An 18,670-nucleotide genomic window follows, 5' to 3' on the forward strand; every position below is an offset into this window, starting at 1 on the left:
CTGTGTCTTAACATTATATATACATATTACTGTAATCTGAATTTTTTAACGACTAAATCTAGATTAGGCAATTTTCTTTCAAATTAGTTTCAAAAAGATTAATGCACTTAGATACTTATCTCTGCATCAAAAAAACCCCTTAGCTAACACTCTACTTCACCACAGAACTAATTACATGCCTAATTCAATAGCAAGAGAAACACAGCCACAGAAGTACGTCACTATAACAGAGCTCCTACATACTTGAAATCATATCTATTTTATTCCCATGTACATCTTCAAGTCTCAATATCAAAGGAAAATCAAGAGAACTGTCTGTGAAAGATATGGCAATAAGTATTACAAGATAGCAAAACAGCATAAACAAAGTCCAACCAACAGCACACAGCTCTGAATAAACTTTTCTGCCCTCTATCAATGCTTATCAAGGTCTACAAAGTCACCTACACCCCAAAATCTTGCTCAGTATACACAATCAGTAATACACACTGGGGTACAAAGGAAGAGTTTGGAAAGAGACACATACACAAACCAAAAAATCACTTTGAGAACATCAAAAGGTGAAAACTATGATACTGATGTCATCTGATTTAGAATATGCTTGCTTTCTGTACAGGCTAACCTGCATATTTTTACTATCATTTCATTACAGAAATGCCCTAACTCTGAGGCACCGCAGAAGGCTTCTGCTTTCACCCAGAACACAAGTTTGAGATCAGAAAGTTAAGTCTTAGTTTAACTCTAGCAGCCCTGTAAGAGACCTGTCAAATCACATTATTTGGGTGTCATGGCACCCAAAGGCTGACTTCTCAAGTCTTGAAGAATATCTTAAAATAAACTAGATGGATTTTATACTGCAACATTCACTCTAACATGGAGAGAAGAACCCAGGTTTGGAGATTTTAGCCTTTGTTTCATAATGAAGCTGGCTAGCAAAACAGGTAAGTTTCACTTCCATGGACTGAACCTTATGCTTGGGCAGAGAACTGGCTGTCCTGTGCACAGGAATCAGTAAGTTAATGAAGACTGTTTCGGAGACAGTATGCATCTTCCCTCCTGACACTTTCACTTGCAAAAAAGATGGCAGTGGTTTGTACTGCATCACCTAAACTACAGAGTACTTACACCTATACTTGACCAGAAAAGTCAAGAATGTTTTTTACTACAGCAGGAAAAAAAAACAAACAACCAAACATCAAAAGTAAGCCCTGATGACATGCTGACAAGAAGCCAAAAGGCATCAGTGCTTTGGAAGAATCTGAACAAAGGCCCATAGTAAGTATTAAAAACCTTGCTGGTATCAGGCATAGGGAATCACTGTGCTACCTCATATATTCCCATTAAATATACACGAGTCCAAAACATTTAAAAAGATAAAAGTTACACTACTTACATAGCTTGGTTTTGTTAGTAGGAGTTGAACTCCCTTAGATGCCATTGTCATAAAAGTGCTGTCGGATTACCCTGGAACAGATTCTTCACATTATAATAAAAGCAGATAAAATTAAAGAAGTCTGTGCCATTGGATGTCATCACATTCTAGCTCTAAAACAAAGTGTATCAGGAAGAAAATATTTAGTTCACACTATTCAGTTGGACAGACTTAAGTTTTTCTGCCCATAATTTAGGTGTAGGTATTTAAAAGAATAGAGTAACCAAGAACTTAAAAGCACAGGCATAAGAGTCACCAGAAATGAAGCTGGGTAAGCAAAATTTGAAAGGAGTTAGTTTGTATGAAGTGCTAGACTGTCTCACAGCCATAAAGCCAGGATTTTTCCATCTTCACATTGTGGGTAACAACTTTCCACTGATTTCCTTAACAAAGACCAGCACCTCGAAGCCCAGGAGTCCTGGTATTGACTCACACATCTCTGATTAAAGATCAAAACTGTGTTTCTTTGTCCCATTATACAGATACAATATTAAAGACATTATTGTTAGGCTATTTTTAAACCAACAAGTCAAACAGGATTTTTTGCTACTTAATTCACTCTGCAGACATTTTATTATACTATTATACTATTATAATATATATACTATATACTATACTATTATACTATTATACTATAATAAATCTACCTTTCAGTCAATGTCCAACTTTTAGCCTTCAAAAGTTGATTTTTTGCTTTCATTTTGGGCAAAATACTAGGAGAGTAAGTTCCTAGAAGCATCAACAAAGAAAAAAGGAATTTAAAAAGGAATTTAAGCTTTCCTTGCTGCACAAATACTGTACAAAATGCACCATCACATGTAACCTGCAAGTCAGTTCTGCAAAACTGCTTCTTACATAAAAGATGTCCAAGTGCCCAGATTTTGCTGAATTACAGCTCTTTCACTGTATGAAGACAGAGCACATCAAGACTAGCTGCTTTAAGGCTTACTTCAGCTGCACCTGCTGTAAATTATTTCAATTTCTCCTGAAGAAGCTGTAGCCCATAACTTGGACAGGGGCACTCTTCACTCAGTTAAGAGCTGTCTGAATGGCCAGGCCCAGAGAATGGGTGAATGGTGTCACACCCAGTTGACAACCAGTCACCACGGGGGCTCCCCACAGCTCAGTAGCGGGTTCAGACCTGTTTAATACATTCATCCATGATCTGGATGAATGGACCAGAGCACCCTCAGTTAAGTTCTCAAATGACACCAAGTGGCTGGGTGTGTTGATCTGCTGGAGGACAGTAACACTTTGCAGAGGGACATGGACAGACTGGATCCATGGGCCAAGGCCAGAGTATGCAGCACAGCAAGGTCAAGTGCCAGGTCCTGCCTTAGCTCAGAACAACCCCACGTCATGTTACAGGTTAGGGAAGATTGCCTGTAAAGCAGCCCAGTAGAAAAGGACCCAGGGGTGCTGACTGGCATCCAGCTGAACGTGACCCAACACGTGCCCAGGTAGCCAAAAAGGCCAATGGCATCCTGGTCTTTATCAGAGATGGTACAGAACCTCAAGTCCTGTGCTCCTCACTGTGAAAAACACAGAGATGCTGGACCAAGTCCAGAGCAGGGCAAAGGAGCTGGTGAAGGGTCTGGAGAGTGAGTTCTGGTTTAGTGTGGAGGAAAGGAGTCTCAGGGGAAACCTTACCACTCTCCATAACTACCTGTAAAGACTTTAGACTGTAACCAGGAGGGGCTCACAGTTTCTTCTTCCACACAACCAGAAAGAGGACAAGAGGAAATAGCCTTAAGTTGGGCCAGAAGGTGCAGGTTGGACATGAGAAGGAATTGCATCACTAAAAGGATTGTTATACACTGGAATGGGCTGCTCAGGGAGGTGGTAGAAGTCATGAATGCTGCATGTGCTCAAAAGATGTCTGGACATGGCACTTAGTGCTACTGTTTAGTTGACATGGCCATGTCTGGTCAAAGGCTGGACTCAATAACCTTGGAGGTCTTTTCCAACCTTAGTGATTGCAAGAATTTCCAGAAAAAAAATATTAAAGGAACACTGGTTTTAATCTTGTGACTGCCAAAATTCATTTAACCATACCAAAGCTCTGGAGCCTGATGTTGAAAAGACTTCTAAGAAGTCAGTGCACGGAAAAGTTGAGTAAGTCAAAGTTGAAGTCACAAAGTTTAATGTCACTTTAGCTAACGTCTATGACAATGGAAAAGACGAGGACAAAGGGAGGGTAACACTGGGATAGCACACAAGAAGAGCAGCATTCTGACACTGAGGACCTGCCATCGAGCATCACTTGTCTGACTATGAAAAGAGTTTCTAATATAGTAATTCTTTTCTGTTTGCAAAAGATAGACTATTGGTAACTTATCTCCCAAACATACTGCGAACTTCAAGAAGAAAAATACCAGAGACTACATATACTAATTATAACCTTTGCCACAGAAGCATGTACAAGTTTAGACTTTGCTTTCTTGACTGCACACCTTGAAAGGACATGCAACTGCTCTGTAGGAATTATTCTATTTGCAGGCAACAGCTTACTGAAAAACAGACTCAACATAAGCAAGTATCAAATATTCTGTTATTTGTCTCAGCTATGTCTAAACTTCCTGCAGGACAAGGAGGAACTACTCAAGTAGGGTTTAGCGTGCATGTCTTCTAATTGCCCCAGTGAACCTATAAAATCTCAGTAGGTTGCTAGAAGGTTGAACAACTGCAACAGAAAGGCTTGAAACAAATACAGGCAGGTATTAGTCTTGATTTGCTGCATTCTTCACTGGTAACATTAAATTATTTTTTCTGTTTCTTTCTAACAGAGATCCAAAATACACCCAAGTAGAGAGAAGAACACAGAATGCTGCTGTAACCATCCCTGTTAAATTCAGAGAAAATAACTCCCTTTTCTTCAACATCTTTGGACAACGACAGCAGCTCTCATTTAAAGCCATATGACAACTTCACTGAGATAAGAAACAGCTAAAAATGTTTAGGCACAGAAAGTGCTTAAACACAGAAAGGTTCTCAACTAGCAGAGGCTGTCCTCACAATAAAGACATTCCATATGGCAACTATTTTTAGACTGTTAAGTATCAGAGGTTAGAGAAACCACATGGGTGTCTCCAAACTACCAGTTCCTCAACTCATTTTTTATCTCTTCCATAAAGAAAAAAACATTTAGGATAATTTTTAGACCTAACATAGTTCAAAAACTCAAAAACTGTGACCCGCCCCACCCTTCAGAGTTTTTCACAGCTACCCATTCTTTCCAGGAAAGGCCTGAAAAGAAAGCAAGCCTGTAACCTTTCACAAAAATACCTAGGACATTCAAAGCAGATCAGCTGAGTTTACTTAACCTGGTTCTAATTCACTGCAGCTGCATCTAATGAACCACAAAGAAAAGCTTATTACTACAGTAAGTGACAGAGTTAGCGGCTGAACACTCTCCAAGTTTCCAGCATCCTTCAGTTGGCTGTGCTCAGTGTCAGCTACTGAATGATCTCTGTAGCGTAGCTAAGCATACAAAACCAACAGAAAACACCACCTCCCCCAGCCTTTGTAATTTCTAGGATGTATTATCAAGAGGGTATTAGGCAGGGTGCACTACCAGATACATTCAAACAATTGGCTGCTAGCAGAGAATGTCTGCATTCATTGATCCCTGAAGTACTCACCTACTTTAAACACTGAACAAGAGTTATAGAGTTCTTGTAATGGTAACGCATACACAGACTTTGACACAGGAGTTTGTAATCTCCCACATGGAAGACAGGACAACACCCTGAGCTGCCTGCAAGATCTTCAAGCTCATCTTTACATATGGGTGATCTAAAAACCTCAGGTCTTAACACAGCTTGGTTAAATATCAGTTAAAAACAGACCCCATGCATTACCTCTACATACTCACACAGAAATAACTGAGGGATTCCCACAAAGAATTATGTCAAACTTCTATTACAATGAGCAAATGTGTGCAGTGCACAGGAGTCTTGGTGACAGATTACTAAAACCAAGCTTCATTTTCTAAAATATTGTCAGTTCTCACCACTGAGAATTTGACCTTTGATATACTAAGTATGTTTAAGTTTGTATTTTAAGACCAGGGTTCCATCAGGAACTTCATCCATACCCTTCTCCAAAATTTCATGTGTACTATTCCATGTGCAAGTTTTCCAGCCTCAAACACGACATAAAATAAATATATCAAAAAGCATTGTGAATAAACTGATTAAACATTAAGTTAAAGGCATCTGCTTCACCTTCCTCCTCTTATGTCAAAAAGGAGAGGGAAATGAGGGATGTGGTGCAGGAGAAGCCTCAGAAGCTATTCAATGTTTTTAGCTTTGACTAAGATGGATTCATACCAGGTGCTTCAAAAAGCACTGCCTAAGAAAAAAAAAAAAAATCAGCAAAATTAAAGGTCTCCCTTCCAATTCTGGTAAGATAAAGTGATACACTGAAAACAAGAAACTTCACCAATTTACTCAGAGCTGGACTCCTGCTTCACAGAAGTATGCAGAACACATATAAAGATTCACAAATATACAGGGGAAACAATGACTGAGAGAAAATGCATTTTGTTCCAGGAAGTTAATGAATTCCTTTTTGTTTGTGAAACAGTACAGAGAGTGTTGAGCTTTCTACTTCATTTATCAAAGAAAATGTACAATTAAGTCAACATTCTTAAGTAAAGCCTTCAGAAGGAAGGTGGGTAAACCTCAAGGAAAAGAGGTAAATTAACCACATATCAAGTTCTAACACACAGCAGCAATGACTTTAAACAGTCTTCCAGAGTAAGAGACACTAACAGGGATTTCAGAAATATCTTAGTATGCCCAAGCACTACAGGCTAAAATTAGAAACAATATTTCCCCCAGAATTTCTCTCATATTTTCCCCCTTTAATTTTTCACACAATATCAAAACCTTAATTCATTGAGAATTTCAAAAAGGACACAAATGCTCAGTGACATCCTTCCCCACAGATGATTTGCAAAACACGTACCAACTTTTCTCCCCCTACCAGCTCCCACAGGGTCCCAAAAGCAAAAGTGTCAGGTGAGAATCTGAATGAAAAATTAATATAAAAAAATATAAAAACTAATATAAAATGGCAGAGGAGAAAAAAAAAAATACAAAAACTGTTCTTATTTCCAGTATGTTAAAAAACAGTAAGCGGTGCAGTCTCAGAAGTGTCACACCAGTCTGTTACATTCTATTTTGCCTATGCAAAATACAGATTGTTATATTTCTCTACAGGATCCACCACAGTAAGTGGATTAGCTATACAGAGTAACATTATTAGCAAGGCTCTTCTCTGAGGCACTAAAAGGTATGACTCTCAAGAAGAATTTCCACATTTATTGAGACAGGGCACAGAAAAGAAGCAGCAGGAATCTTTCAAGAGAACTAGGAAAGCAGTAAGTGGTAGAGATAATTCAGCTGGCAGAGAGAGTGCACTTGAAAAGCAAGTGGAGAAAAGTGACATCAATTGTTTTGCATGCCTATCACAATTGGATTACCTGATCCAGAATAAACTGCACCAGTGTAAACTGACCTAGCAGATTCTGTGCACCTCAGGGAGCAATCGGCTTCTGGGACTGTTTGTTCCTTCTGTTTTTTAGCCAAGTGTTTGTAATTCAATGATTGAACAGTACATAATCATGGGATCTTGGGAGTCCATTATAGAGGTAAACACTCTTATTACCACCTCCATGAAACCAACTCCTTCACCCCATGAAGCTGTGTCCCACAAACACAGGCACAAGACTACAAAACAGAAATAATGAGTCAAGTTTTTCTAGCAAAACACAGGTGGCACCTTTTAAGCTTTCAAGTGCTTCTAAAAGCTTAAAAACAAAGGCACTGAATCCTTAACAATTCAGCATTTTATTATAATTATTTACAGGATGCATCAAGCAGAGGATATCCCAAGTGAAAATTGACATAAAACATTAAAGCACATCAATACAACCCAAGTAATAACAAGAAGAAATCAACAAAATCTTCATCAGGTGAGCTGAAGGTTGCTGGGATTCCTCTATTACACATAATCTTGACTTCCAAACCTTAAATATTTGAAAGCTTCATTTATGTTTTAAAAAAAAGCTATCAGCTATCAAACATTACAGCCTGCTCTCACTGGGTGTGTCTTTACAGCTCTGAAGAAATGGCTTCTATACATAAAGTACACATCCCAACACTGTCCATGCTACTAACTCAGATCACCTAGATTTGACTACTTATCTTGTTTGGAAACCCCAACTACACAACATACTTTTTCTCTAGCCCTAGATTGTTGCTTTTGGAGAACTTTCTACACTTATCACATCAACTTTGTTATATTCTCACTAATTAAGAAAAAGACTAATCCTAGTAAGGAATAACATGAATGCTTAATCCCTTTTGTTTATCAAGTTCACCTGCAAAAAAGCAGAATTCAACAAGTTTGTGGGGTGCGTTTTTTGCTTTCTTGTTTGAGGGAGGGGTGGAGTACTTCTTTTGTTGGCTTTTTTTGTTTGGTTGTTTGTTGTTGTTGTTCTTGCTGCTAGCTGAATTTGAATTACTAGAGAAAGTTAAAGAATCTACACCAAACACAGACAAGAGACTTTTCACTTGCAATTTGATTTTGCAGACCCTACTTTGCTTCAAGCTCCATGGCTGCTCCAATAAATACATGTGCTGTTTCCCACAGGTTTTCCAAAGTTGAAATTCAGCTCAATAAAGCAGCACATACACTATACCTGGCCATCTAAACCACAGAGTCACACAGCAATCCTTCAGGGTTGGAAGAACCACTGGGTTCAACCGCCCTTTTCAAACAGGGCTAACTAGAGCCAGCCCAGCCACCCTGGACCATGTCACTGGACCATGTCAAGACAGCTTCTGAGCATCTCTGAAATGACATACTCCACCACCTCTTTGTTTCACTCCTAAGAAGTCAACACAGAAATCTACCTCAATAACTTAAAAAAGAACAAGAAGATCTGGAAGTATGTCAGTGGATGAGAAATTCTACCCATGGAAGATGGGAGATGATCTATCCCATCTACTCAGCCCTAGCTGAAGCCACATCTGGAGCTCTGGTTTCCTCAGCAGAAGACAAGGAACTACCAGAAAGGGCCCAGCAAAGGCCACAAAGATGATTTGGGGTCTGGAGCATCTCCCTCATAAGGAGAGACTGCAGGCACTGGGCCTGTTCAGTCTGGAGAAAAGTGAGAGGCAATCTCATTAATGCATACAAATATCTGAAAAGGCAGATGCCAAGAGGATGGAGCCAAGCTCTTTTCAGTGGTGCCCAGAAACAGAATGAGGAACCATAAACTAAACCACAGTAAGTTCCACCTCAACATGAGGAAGAACTTCTTTACACTGAGGGTGGCAGAGCACTGGAACAGGCTGCTCAGGGAAGCATGAAGACATTCCAAATCCACCTGGACGTGTTCCTGTGTCACCTGCTCCAGGTAACCCTGCCTTGGTAGGGGGTTGGGACTGGATGATCTCCAGAGGTCTCTTCCAAAGCTAACTGTTGTGAGATTCCGTAAGATATCATTAGCTACTACCTTATCACTTTACTAGAATTTATACAATTTTAAGAATCCAATGCAACATATTCAACCCTCCACTATCACTCCTCAACTACTTCACCATCAGAGTATTTTGTTCAACTTTCAAAGAGCTAGTAACTCAATGAGACTGTTGCTAGTTTTAAGTGAGAACTAATTTTCTTACTTTCCATTATGGATGAAAATCATTTAAACCATCCCCCTGTCATGACAGCTAGAGTATTAACCATTTCAGTGGTCTGACAAAGTCCAGAATAGCTGAACAGCAGTCCTCATGACCTACGTGCAAGGGACCTTTCCCTGAAAGATGGGCAGAATATAGTCATACCTGATTTCAGGTGTTAGCAATGCAAAATCCAAGATACCCAAGACGTTATATTTGACTTTACTGAAACATTCATCCAGCAACCTCATCTCTCCTCAGTCTGGGTGCCATACAAGATCTCCACTATCCCTAGGGCACTGTGCTAAGTGTCAGAGCTTGATAATGACCCCCCTGAATTGTTATGAGCAGTATACATAACCAAAAGATGCAAATTAAGAAGATAAAACCCCCCATAACTACAGGTTAACTACCCAGGTCACTCTCAGGTGAAACATCCAGCAGCCTTGCAGTTTTCTTTTGTCTTTCCATACCAATAATCCCTGACATCCCAACCTGCAACTGTAAACAAAACAAAAGGCAATTCTTTCTAACAGCTGAAGTTTTGGAAGTCCAACTGTATTGTGTTTGCACAAGTATGAAACACCTCAAGTTTGACAGAGGTAACCAGTACCCATCTATAGGCATCAAAGTTAAAATTTATGATGCTGGTAATAAAGAGTATGTCTCAAATCTGTGGCAAACCCTTTGCTTCCTGACACCTCCCCAGTAAACCTCTGGCACAAGTAATGCTGAAACAGACAAGCTATTTCTTCAAGCAGGTTTCCTCTAAACTTTCATATACAAGTACCAACAATCTCATCCAATTCTAAGCAGATAAATTGTCACATAAGGGATTTCTAAAAGCTCATCTCCATCTTCGGTGAAAAAAAAAATAAAAACCTCACTTTAAGGACAGTTGTTTGTATACAGAAACAACTGGATTTAAAAAAAAAAAAAAAAAATCAAGACCCATCAGATACTTAGCCTGCTGTGCAACCTACTACCTGGTGTCAGAAAACAAACTTAACCTATAAATAAATAAATGGAAACCATGCCAGAGTATGTCAAACATGCTACACCAACCTCACTTGTCCCAAATTACCAACCTTATTCAATCCCTTTATTAAGTCAGTTTTTAAAGTCTGCTTCATGCACTGAGTATTCTACTGGCATTCAAGTTTGTTTATACTCAATTTCTTTCAATCCATTGCCTAACTGAGTTAAATGCTCACCTTCCTCCTCAGCACAATCTGTCATACAGGGGTAACACTGTCTCACAACCAGGAAATCTCACATAATGAATGATTCAAACTTACTGGAAGTGTTAACGGGCATAAGGCACAAAATACTAACTTTTCTTTAGCTCATAGCACTTCATTTTTGTACAGACTGCCTAAGTGCTTTTGATTCTGTCTTCTATTCTTTGCATCTGCTCAGCTCAATTGGTACACAGGACTCAAAATTTTGGCACACAATGGAGTTATTTAAACACTGACAGTTATGAACAACCTAAAACAGATGGCCAGTTCTCCTCTAAGACTTCAGAGAAAGAGTCATGAAAGCTTGGATGTGTTCACTGGACCTATTTTCCTGAAGCTCTAAGTCTAGCAGACTTACTCTGGAAGACTACCCTAACACAGGTTCAACCTGTCTTCTGCTTTTTAACACCATTTTCTACTACGGAAATAGATACCAGACATTTGCTGTTTCTTGTACTAAAAAAAAAACCCTACTTTAATCAAAACATGTTAAAGCACAGGAGTTCCTATCTGCATCACAAAAGCTAAGCTGGCCAGCTCCAGGAGAGAAGAGCATCATCACATGTAATGGCTACCTGGGAAGACAAAAGCTGTAACTGCAAACATCTGCCCCCTCACCTAACTTTATACATTAAGCAGGATATCATGGTCTGGAATATCCCTTTGGTCAGTTTGGGTCAACTGTTCTCATGGTATCTCACCCCCAAGCTCCCATGCAACCCCCACTTCCTTACCAGCATGGCAGTACTTGTGCTCAGCACAAACAGAACAGTACTTTGTATAAATTATCAAAGTATGGCTCCATACTAGTCACCATGAAGAAAACTGACTCTACCTCAGACAAACCCAGTACACTCACACAGCAGCAGCCCAGAACCTATGGTATTGTCTATAAAGCCCACCTAGAGATACAAAGATACTTCTAATCATCATGCCTTTGGTATGCTGTACCATCTTCTTCCAGCCACCTCCCAATGGCTAAACTTGTAAGAATAGAGCTGGATGCCATGCAGAAGGACCTGGGCAAAGTCATATAGTGGGAATCTCATGAGATTTAACAAGACCAAGGTACAAGAATGAGTACAAGGTGCTGCATCTGGGTCACAGCAAGTCTACGTATCAACAAAGGCTACAGAATGAACAAATCAATAGCAGCCCTGTGGGCAGGACTTGGGAGTGCTGGAGGTGAGAGGCTGGACATGACCCAGCCATGGGCACTCCCAGCCCAGAGAGCCAAACGTGTCCTGGGCTGCATCCAAAGCAGCGTGGGCAGCAGGGGAGGGAGGGGATCCTGCTCCTCTGCTCTGCTCTGGTGAGAGCCCACCTGGAACCCTGCATCCAGCTCTGGGGGCCCAGCACAGGAAGGACATGGAACTGCTGGAGTGAGTTCAGACAAGGGCCACACAATATGTCAGAGGGATGAATGGAAGACCTCTCCTACATTAGGAGAACTGGGACTGCTCAGCCTAGAGAAGAGAAAGCTTTGGGGTGACCTAACTGCAGTTTTCCAGTTCCTACAGAGGAAGCCTACTAAGTAAGATGGAGAGGGACTTTTTGCAAGCGCAACTAGTGACAAGACAAGGGAAAATGGCTTCAAACGGAGAGAGTAGATTTAGATTAAACATCAGGAAGAAAGCCATTCCAGTGAGGGTCGTGAGGCACTGAACAGGTTGCCCAGAGCTGTGAATGCCCCATCCCTGAAAGTGTTCAAGGCCAAGCTAGATGAAGCTCTGAGTAACTTGGTGTAATGGGAGGTGTCCCTGCACATGGCAGTGGGGTTACAGCCACATGATCTCTAATGTACCTTCCAACTCAAACCATTTTATGATTTTTACAGGGGTGACTTTGACAAGAACTACAAAACCTTCTTGCTGAGCTCAAAGTCTTGTGGAAGTTTATTTCTAGTCTCATCAGTAGTATTTTTGTCCTTTATTTAGAATTCATTTAATTAGGATGATAAAATGCTTGAGTTTGTCAAAAATAGAGGAGTGATACTAGAGCACTGGCTCAGAAAAGATACCTAGCTATTTCTGTAACAAGAAAATTACTTGGGCCTTAGTATTATCTGTAATTTTTACTGGCACATCCGTTCACAGACAGAAAGCCGTAACGTAGCATCCTCAATGTCAAACACAAATAGAAAAGGTAAATGCCAGCAAGCAGACAAAACTTTCAAACGATAGTGAAAATCAGGATATTTTTCCATCAAGCTCTTTACTAAAACACAAACTTATGGAAAGAAATAGCCATCTCTCTAAATAAGAACAACCTAGTATAATTTCAGGCTCCACTACAATTTGAGCAGTCTTACACGCAGATTAGAACTCTGAGGATTATGTTAGCAGTAAAGCCTGAACACGGTGGAAATAAGTTTCCCTAACAAGTTTATGCAGATAGAAGACCTCTTACCCCCAAAACATTTTCAGTCAAAGACTGTAAAAATGATGAGGAGATAGCTGTGGCAAAAATGTTCCCTGAGATTTAGCAATAGCTTCTACTGTATTATACAACAAGCCTAGTACAAATTTACTCAGCTATCAATCATTTCCAGTCCTCACCATTTCATTACCGGATGTTGCTGATGACAAATAATGCACTTTACTCCTCCTCTGAAACACACAAGTTACCTTTTTTCCCCTCTGTCTAAACAACTGTTTAGCTAGTGCAATAATTTTCCACTACAGATTTGAGATCAAAATTAAACTCTAGACATATTTGATGGTTATTTGCTTTCTGACAAGGTCAACAATAACTTCATGTAGACACACCAGACATATTTTTAGGCAAGTCTTGCAACAAGAACTTAGCTGGTACTGCACATCCAAAGCTTTTGTAAAACCAGATCTCTAGTAAGCATTGTATCCTTATCACACAACTCACAATGTGGAAAGTGGATTACAAATATAAAACGAATTTTAAAAAGAGTACACACTCTTTTTGCACTCTTACACCCAATCATGCACCCTTTACCACACTAAGTCTCCAAATATAGCCTAACATCCTGCAGAAGAAATGAGGAGAAAATACTCATGGTGTAACACTATTTTAAATTACTACCCAAGCTTCATATTTAAACACAAGGGTGTTAACTACTCTTAGATAAGATGAAAATCATGGTAACTTTTCAGTAATTCACAGAAAATTTATTTTGTAGCTCTTTACAGATATATTTATCAATATAAACTCTTATTAATTTATTTTATTAATATAACTCTTCTTGTTAAGAATGTTAAAGCAGAACAAAAACCAGCCAGCTGTACAAATTCTTAATCAAGCACCTGTATCTTAATATAGAGGGAGGAAAAATAATTCTGTGCATTGTTTTATAAACTGCTAGCAAGCTAATTGATTACACAATGTGTACTTTAAAACTGCTGAAGTTAATACAACTTATTAGCATTGCCAGAGACATGTCAGCTTTAGAAAGCTGTCTGGGAACAGCAAGGCAGAAGGAAGACTACACAAAATCTGTGCCTTCTGCTGAATGGGGCAGAGAATCTGGTGACAATAGACATGGAAGAAGCTGAGTTTGTCTTAAGCCTTGATCATGACTGGTAAGATCAATATAAATACCAGATGGAGGGGAGTAAAGAATGTTGAGACACTCTTTTTAGAGGTATCCAAATGTATATGTTTAAACATATGAGAACTTATTCCCACAGCTACTGACACTGACAAGCACAGAACAATGCCCACAGAGAACACAGACTCTCTGGACAGAGCAGGAGACATCTAAAACCCAAGAGAGCACTGGCTGGGGCAGCCTGCTCTAGGCTAACCCTGCTTTAAACTAAGGATTGAAGTAGAGTATCTCCTGAAGCGCCTGCCAAGCTGAATCATTTCAGTCATTAATATAACTTAAGTACCTTTGATTTTAGTGTATTAAAAAAACTGAAGTATGCAGAAGAGGGCTATTGACCACTAGCATCTGAACTCCAGTCAATGAGAACTGAATGAGTCGCTGAACACAAGAGTCTGTGTCCTTCTGTCTTCCTGCAACTAAAGAAAGATCTTTCCAGATGTTTCCACGTCCATCTTGTTATTTCACCTGTAATGACAAATAGCGTTCACTTATACTGTATTTCATTAATATTCAAGAGCATTTGCAGGTACTGGAATATATTGTGGTATACCCACATATCAACTTTTACCTTCCACAATTTTGTCAACAGCAATTACGTAACAGGCAAGATAAGGCAATGAGAAAAAGCAAAAGAGAGCTTCAAGGGATACCCAACACCTTAGGTACTTTTGTAATTTTCAGACCAAGGTACTTTTAGTAATTTTCTGGTTTAGTGTTTTTTATTTTTAGTCAAGTTTCCAATTGTGATATAATCCACATGAACATTGGGATAAAAAGATAATGTATCACCCATACATCCCGTGGATGGACTGATACCTTCAAAATGACTTTTAGAGAAAGCACCAACAGTAAAACAAAGTATATACTTGTGTTACACCATTAAGCAGCATAAATGGAGAAAGAATTAACAAACACAAGACTCATAAAAAATTAACTGGCAAACCAGCATTCAGCTTCTAAAATGAGCTCAATACTGTTCTTTATGAGCTCATTGTATTACAACTATTTGCAGTTTTCCACTTAACAAGCAATTCCATTCTCCAGTTTATCAGACGAAATACATTCTAGAAGATGGGCCAGAATAACAGTGTTCTCAAGAGTACATAAAGCATTCCACTTATGCTCAGGAGAATAGCCTATTTTTCCTTAAAAAGTCACACTTTTCCCCCAAGCATATAGATTTGCTGCTGTTACCAGCATAAATAGGTAAGTAAATGCAAGACCTGTGGAAAAACAATGCTACCCTCGAAAGTCCTGCCAACACCACCTTCATTTTCTGAGGAAATTAATGCAATGAATGAATTACCAGACCTAGCAAAGAAGTTTGGAAAATGAAGTTTTATGCTTCAAAATTTTTGATAAAGATAAAACTCCTCAAGTATCAAGCTGGTACACCTCCCCAGTTCTGTTCTGACATTTCTACTGCAGTCTACCTCAAGGCTGTTGGTGACAGCTTCTTTATCAACCACAGACAGACAAGATGTGACATGCCTTTACAGAGGCTTCAGAACTGAATTCTTCAATGCTAAGAAACAGCTGCATGCAAGCTATAAAAAGAACGGCAAAAACACACATGGGAATGAACTGAAGCAGAAGGAAGCTGCCTCAAACAGCAACTGTTGCATGATCCATTGTGCAAGTTCATCATCCCTGTTCTGGCTTCCTAGGATTTTCCCCCTACACACATCAGATCTTGCCTATGCAATTCTTTATCCGTCTCCACAGACCTCTCCTGCAAGCACTGTTTCACAGCTGTGTTATACTGAAGTAATTCCATGGTCACCATGACCATCTGCTTAATCCTTTCTTGCCTGGAGCGCTTTTATACGGAGCACACTTGCATTTTTCTTTTACACCCACCTCTCCAGGTGCTGGAGCTACCAAGCACCCCTGACTTTATCTGCCTGTGGACTGTTTTGATCCACTACCCTCCTTGTCCTGATGGATGCCACAATAAAAAATTTTAAAACACTGCTGCAAAATTAAAAAGAAAAGGACCAGATAACAGTCCAATATTACCACTCAAGTCAGACATCTTCAAATTGCTTCTAGCTAAATATCTAGAACCTGTATTTCACCAAATACCTATCCCAAAACACAGATATGTCTATTTAACAGACCAACACCAAGAAGCAAATAATTCAAATTGAACAAATCAAACACAGCTTATTCCTGCTGGTAATTAAATGCACTCTTACTTTTCACATAGATTACAGTTTTGCAATGTCACACACATTGTGCACAAGGAGACATAAAGAACAAAGTATAAACAATCCTGCAACATTAAAGGCGGCTCTGGCTTTTGTAGCCTTACCAGTGCCTTGTCGGCTTAGTAAATGTTAGAGAAACAACACAAACCAGAACCAGTCACCAGTCTCTCATGTGCCTGACCTGCTTCTGGGAGCTCTCCACACAGCAGGTCAGGCACATGAGAGAACACCACCACAGCTCCATATTCCACTTCTTGATTGATCTTGCATTAATTCAGCAGAAGATATATATGAAAAAATGAAGACGACTGATATCTTAACATGAACAAGAGTAGCTTATTGCTACTGAATTGAGGAGTATACAGTTGCAGGATCATTAATAATTTTCTTAGTGGTAGGAGGCTCCACAGCAAACACAGCCACCTCACAGGTCCCACCACTTCCATCTCCAAATTGGACAGTATGACATGTAAGTTTGACAACTTCAAAAAACACCTGCTACCTGCTTCACACAAATGAGAGTGGGACATATGCAAAAATCCCAGGGTCACATACAGCCCATGTTAACACAATTCATTTTGTGCCCAAGTATATGTGATGTGGACAAAGAAGGGAAGAAAACACAGGTCTGTGTTTCTACACAATTTCCAATGATGCTTTACAGTTAAACAGCAGTAGTACTGCAGATTTCAAGGGTGAATACACTTAGCTTAAGCAGGTTTCATAATTAAATTTTTAAAAAAGGCAAGGAAATATTGACTAGATAGCAAAAGGCTGTTCTCTAGCTATACCTATACAGTATAGTAGGTCATAAGCACTTCCTAATCAAAATTAACAGCAAAGCAGTTCCAGGAAAGTATACAGCAGGTAACTGTCAGGAAGTGTGCTTTCAGAGAAAGAGCCACAGAAATTGCCACACTGCTTGCCATCAAGCATGCCAAGTGACACTCTTCTTAATACATTGACAGCATTACCCTGGTTTGTTACAGAAGTGGACCTTGAGGAGAGGCTATTTTTAATTAAGTTGTAAAGTTATTACAACTCACTGGACTGAAAAGATGTTTAAAAATTCATGTCAGCTTCTCTAGAAGAGGGTGATAAAGAACTCCTTTTATACAATTCCTTCTTGATGTTACTTGGAAAGGATGAGATTGAAGACCTCTCCTAGATATTAGTGAGGAGCCTCTGTGGCAGAACAATCTCAGTATTTAATCACAGAAGAAGCACTAAGGACAAGCAAGAGTTTTATCTGACTACTTCACAATTGGAGGTTTTTCATCCTTCTCTACAATATCAGTCTCTATCCAGGCTTCTCAAGTTTCTTTTGTACTTGTTCACGACTGGATTCAGCAGCTTGCATAGACAGAGCAAGCTTTTTCATATCACCACTCCCACATTTTATTTGCATAGTCAGATGTTTACTAGCCCCACCATCCGTTTGGTCACTCCAATGCATCAAAATGACTCTCAGGATTAAATCCTGAGCTTCTCCTGAGAGAAGTGGGAATCTGAAAGGGAGAGAAAACAAGACTTCACCACTAATTCTGTTAGGCCAAAACATTAACATAAGTTAAAAATAGAACAGGTGAGGTTGGACCACAGTAGGTCACCTTGTCCAACCTCCCTGCTCTATTATCCTCATCCTAGAGCACTGTTGCACAGGATTGCATCCAGACAGTTCTTGAGAACATCTGTGAGGGAGACTCCATAACTTCTCTGGACAGCCTGTTCCAGTGCACAGTCACCTGCACAGTAAAGAAGTCCTTACTCAGGTGGAACTTGATGTGCATTTACTTCTGTCCATTGCCTCTCATCCTATTGCTCTGCACCACAACCTGGCTCTGATCTCCTGACACCCTCCCTTTCAGGTACTCATAGACATTGATGGGGTCCTCCCTCAATTGTCTCTTCTCGAGGCTGAACAGGCCCAGCTCCCTCAGCTTTCCCTCATGAGGGAGGATGCTCCAGTCTCTAAGTCATCTTTGTCACCTTCCGCTGGACCTGCTCCAGGAGCTCCACATCTCTCTTGTGCTGAGATGCCCAGAGCTGGACTCAGCATTCCAAATGTGGCACTACCAGGGCTGAGTAAAGGGGGAGGATCACCTCCCTTGACCCACTAGCAGTGCTCTTCCTAAGGCACTCCAAATGTCACTGGCCTTGGGCCCCAGGGCACTGCTGGCTCATTAAGAGCTTGTTGTCCAGCATGACCCTCAGGTCTATCTGGGCAGAGCTGCTTCCCAGCAGGTCACCCCCAGCCTGTGCTGGTGCCTGGGGCTGTTCCTCCCTGGGTGCAGGACCCTGCTTTTGCCTTTGCTGAATTTCAGAAAGTTCCTCTCTGCCCATCTCTCCAGCCTGTTGAGGTCCTTCTGAAGGGCTGCAGAGCCCTCTGGGGTATGGGCCACTCCTCCCAGCTTTGTGTTGTCAGTGAAATTGCTGAGCAGGCCTCTGCCCCTTCACCCAAGTCATTGATGGGTAAGTTAAACAAGACTGGGCCCACTACTGAACCTTGG

At 40.2% G+C, this 18,670-nt stretch overlaps 1 protein-coding gene across 9 annotated transcripts in view; it reads right to left on the minus strand.

The window, feature by feature from the left end:
- Positions 1 to 18,670, minus strand: part of ELAVL2 (ELAV like RNA binding protein 2) — an 86,804-nt gene that overhangs the window by 56,230 nt on the left and 11,904 nt on the right. For 3 of the 9 annotated variants that reach the window (XM_088054455.1, XM_088054450.1, XM_088054449.1), the window contains exon 2: positions 14,234 to 14,415. The exons of the other annotated variants lie outside the window; for them this stretch is intronic. The gene's annotated coding sequence lies outside the window, so the exon portion shown is untranslated. The remainder of the gene's footprint in view (positions 1 to 14,233; positions 14,416 to 18,670) is intronic. 9 annotated transcript variants of the gene reach the window in all.

The sequence above is a fragment of the Pseudopodoces humilis genome, chromosome 4, assembly GCF_049639895.1.
Source record: "Pseudopodoces humilis isolate 2021_Gansu_Grassland_sample_001 chromosome 4, ASM4963989v1, whole genome shotgun sequence".
Lineage (NCBI taxonomy): Eukaryota > Metazoa > Chordata > Aves > Passeriformes > Paridae > Pseudopodoces > Pseudopodoces humilis.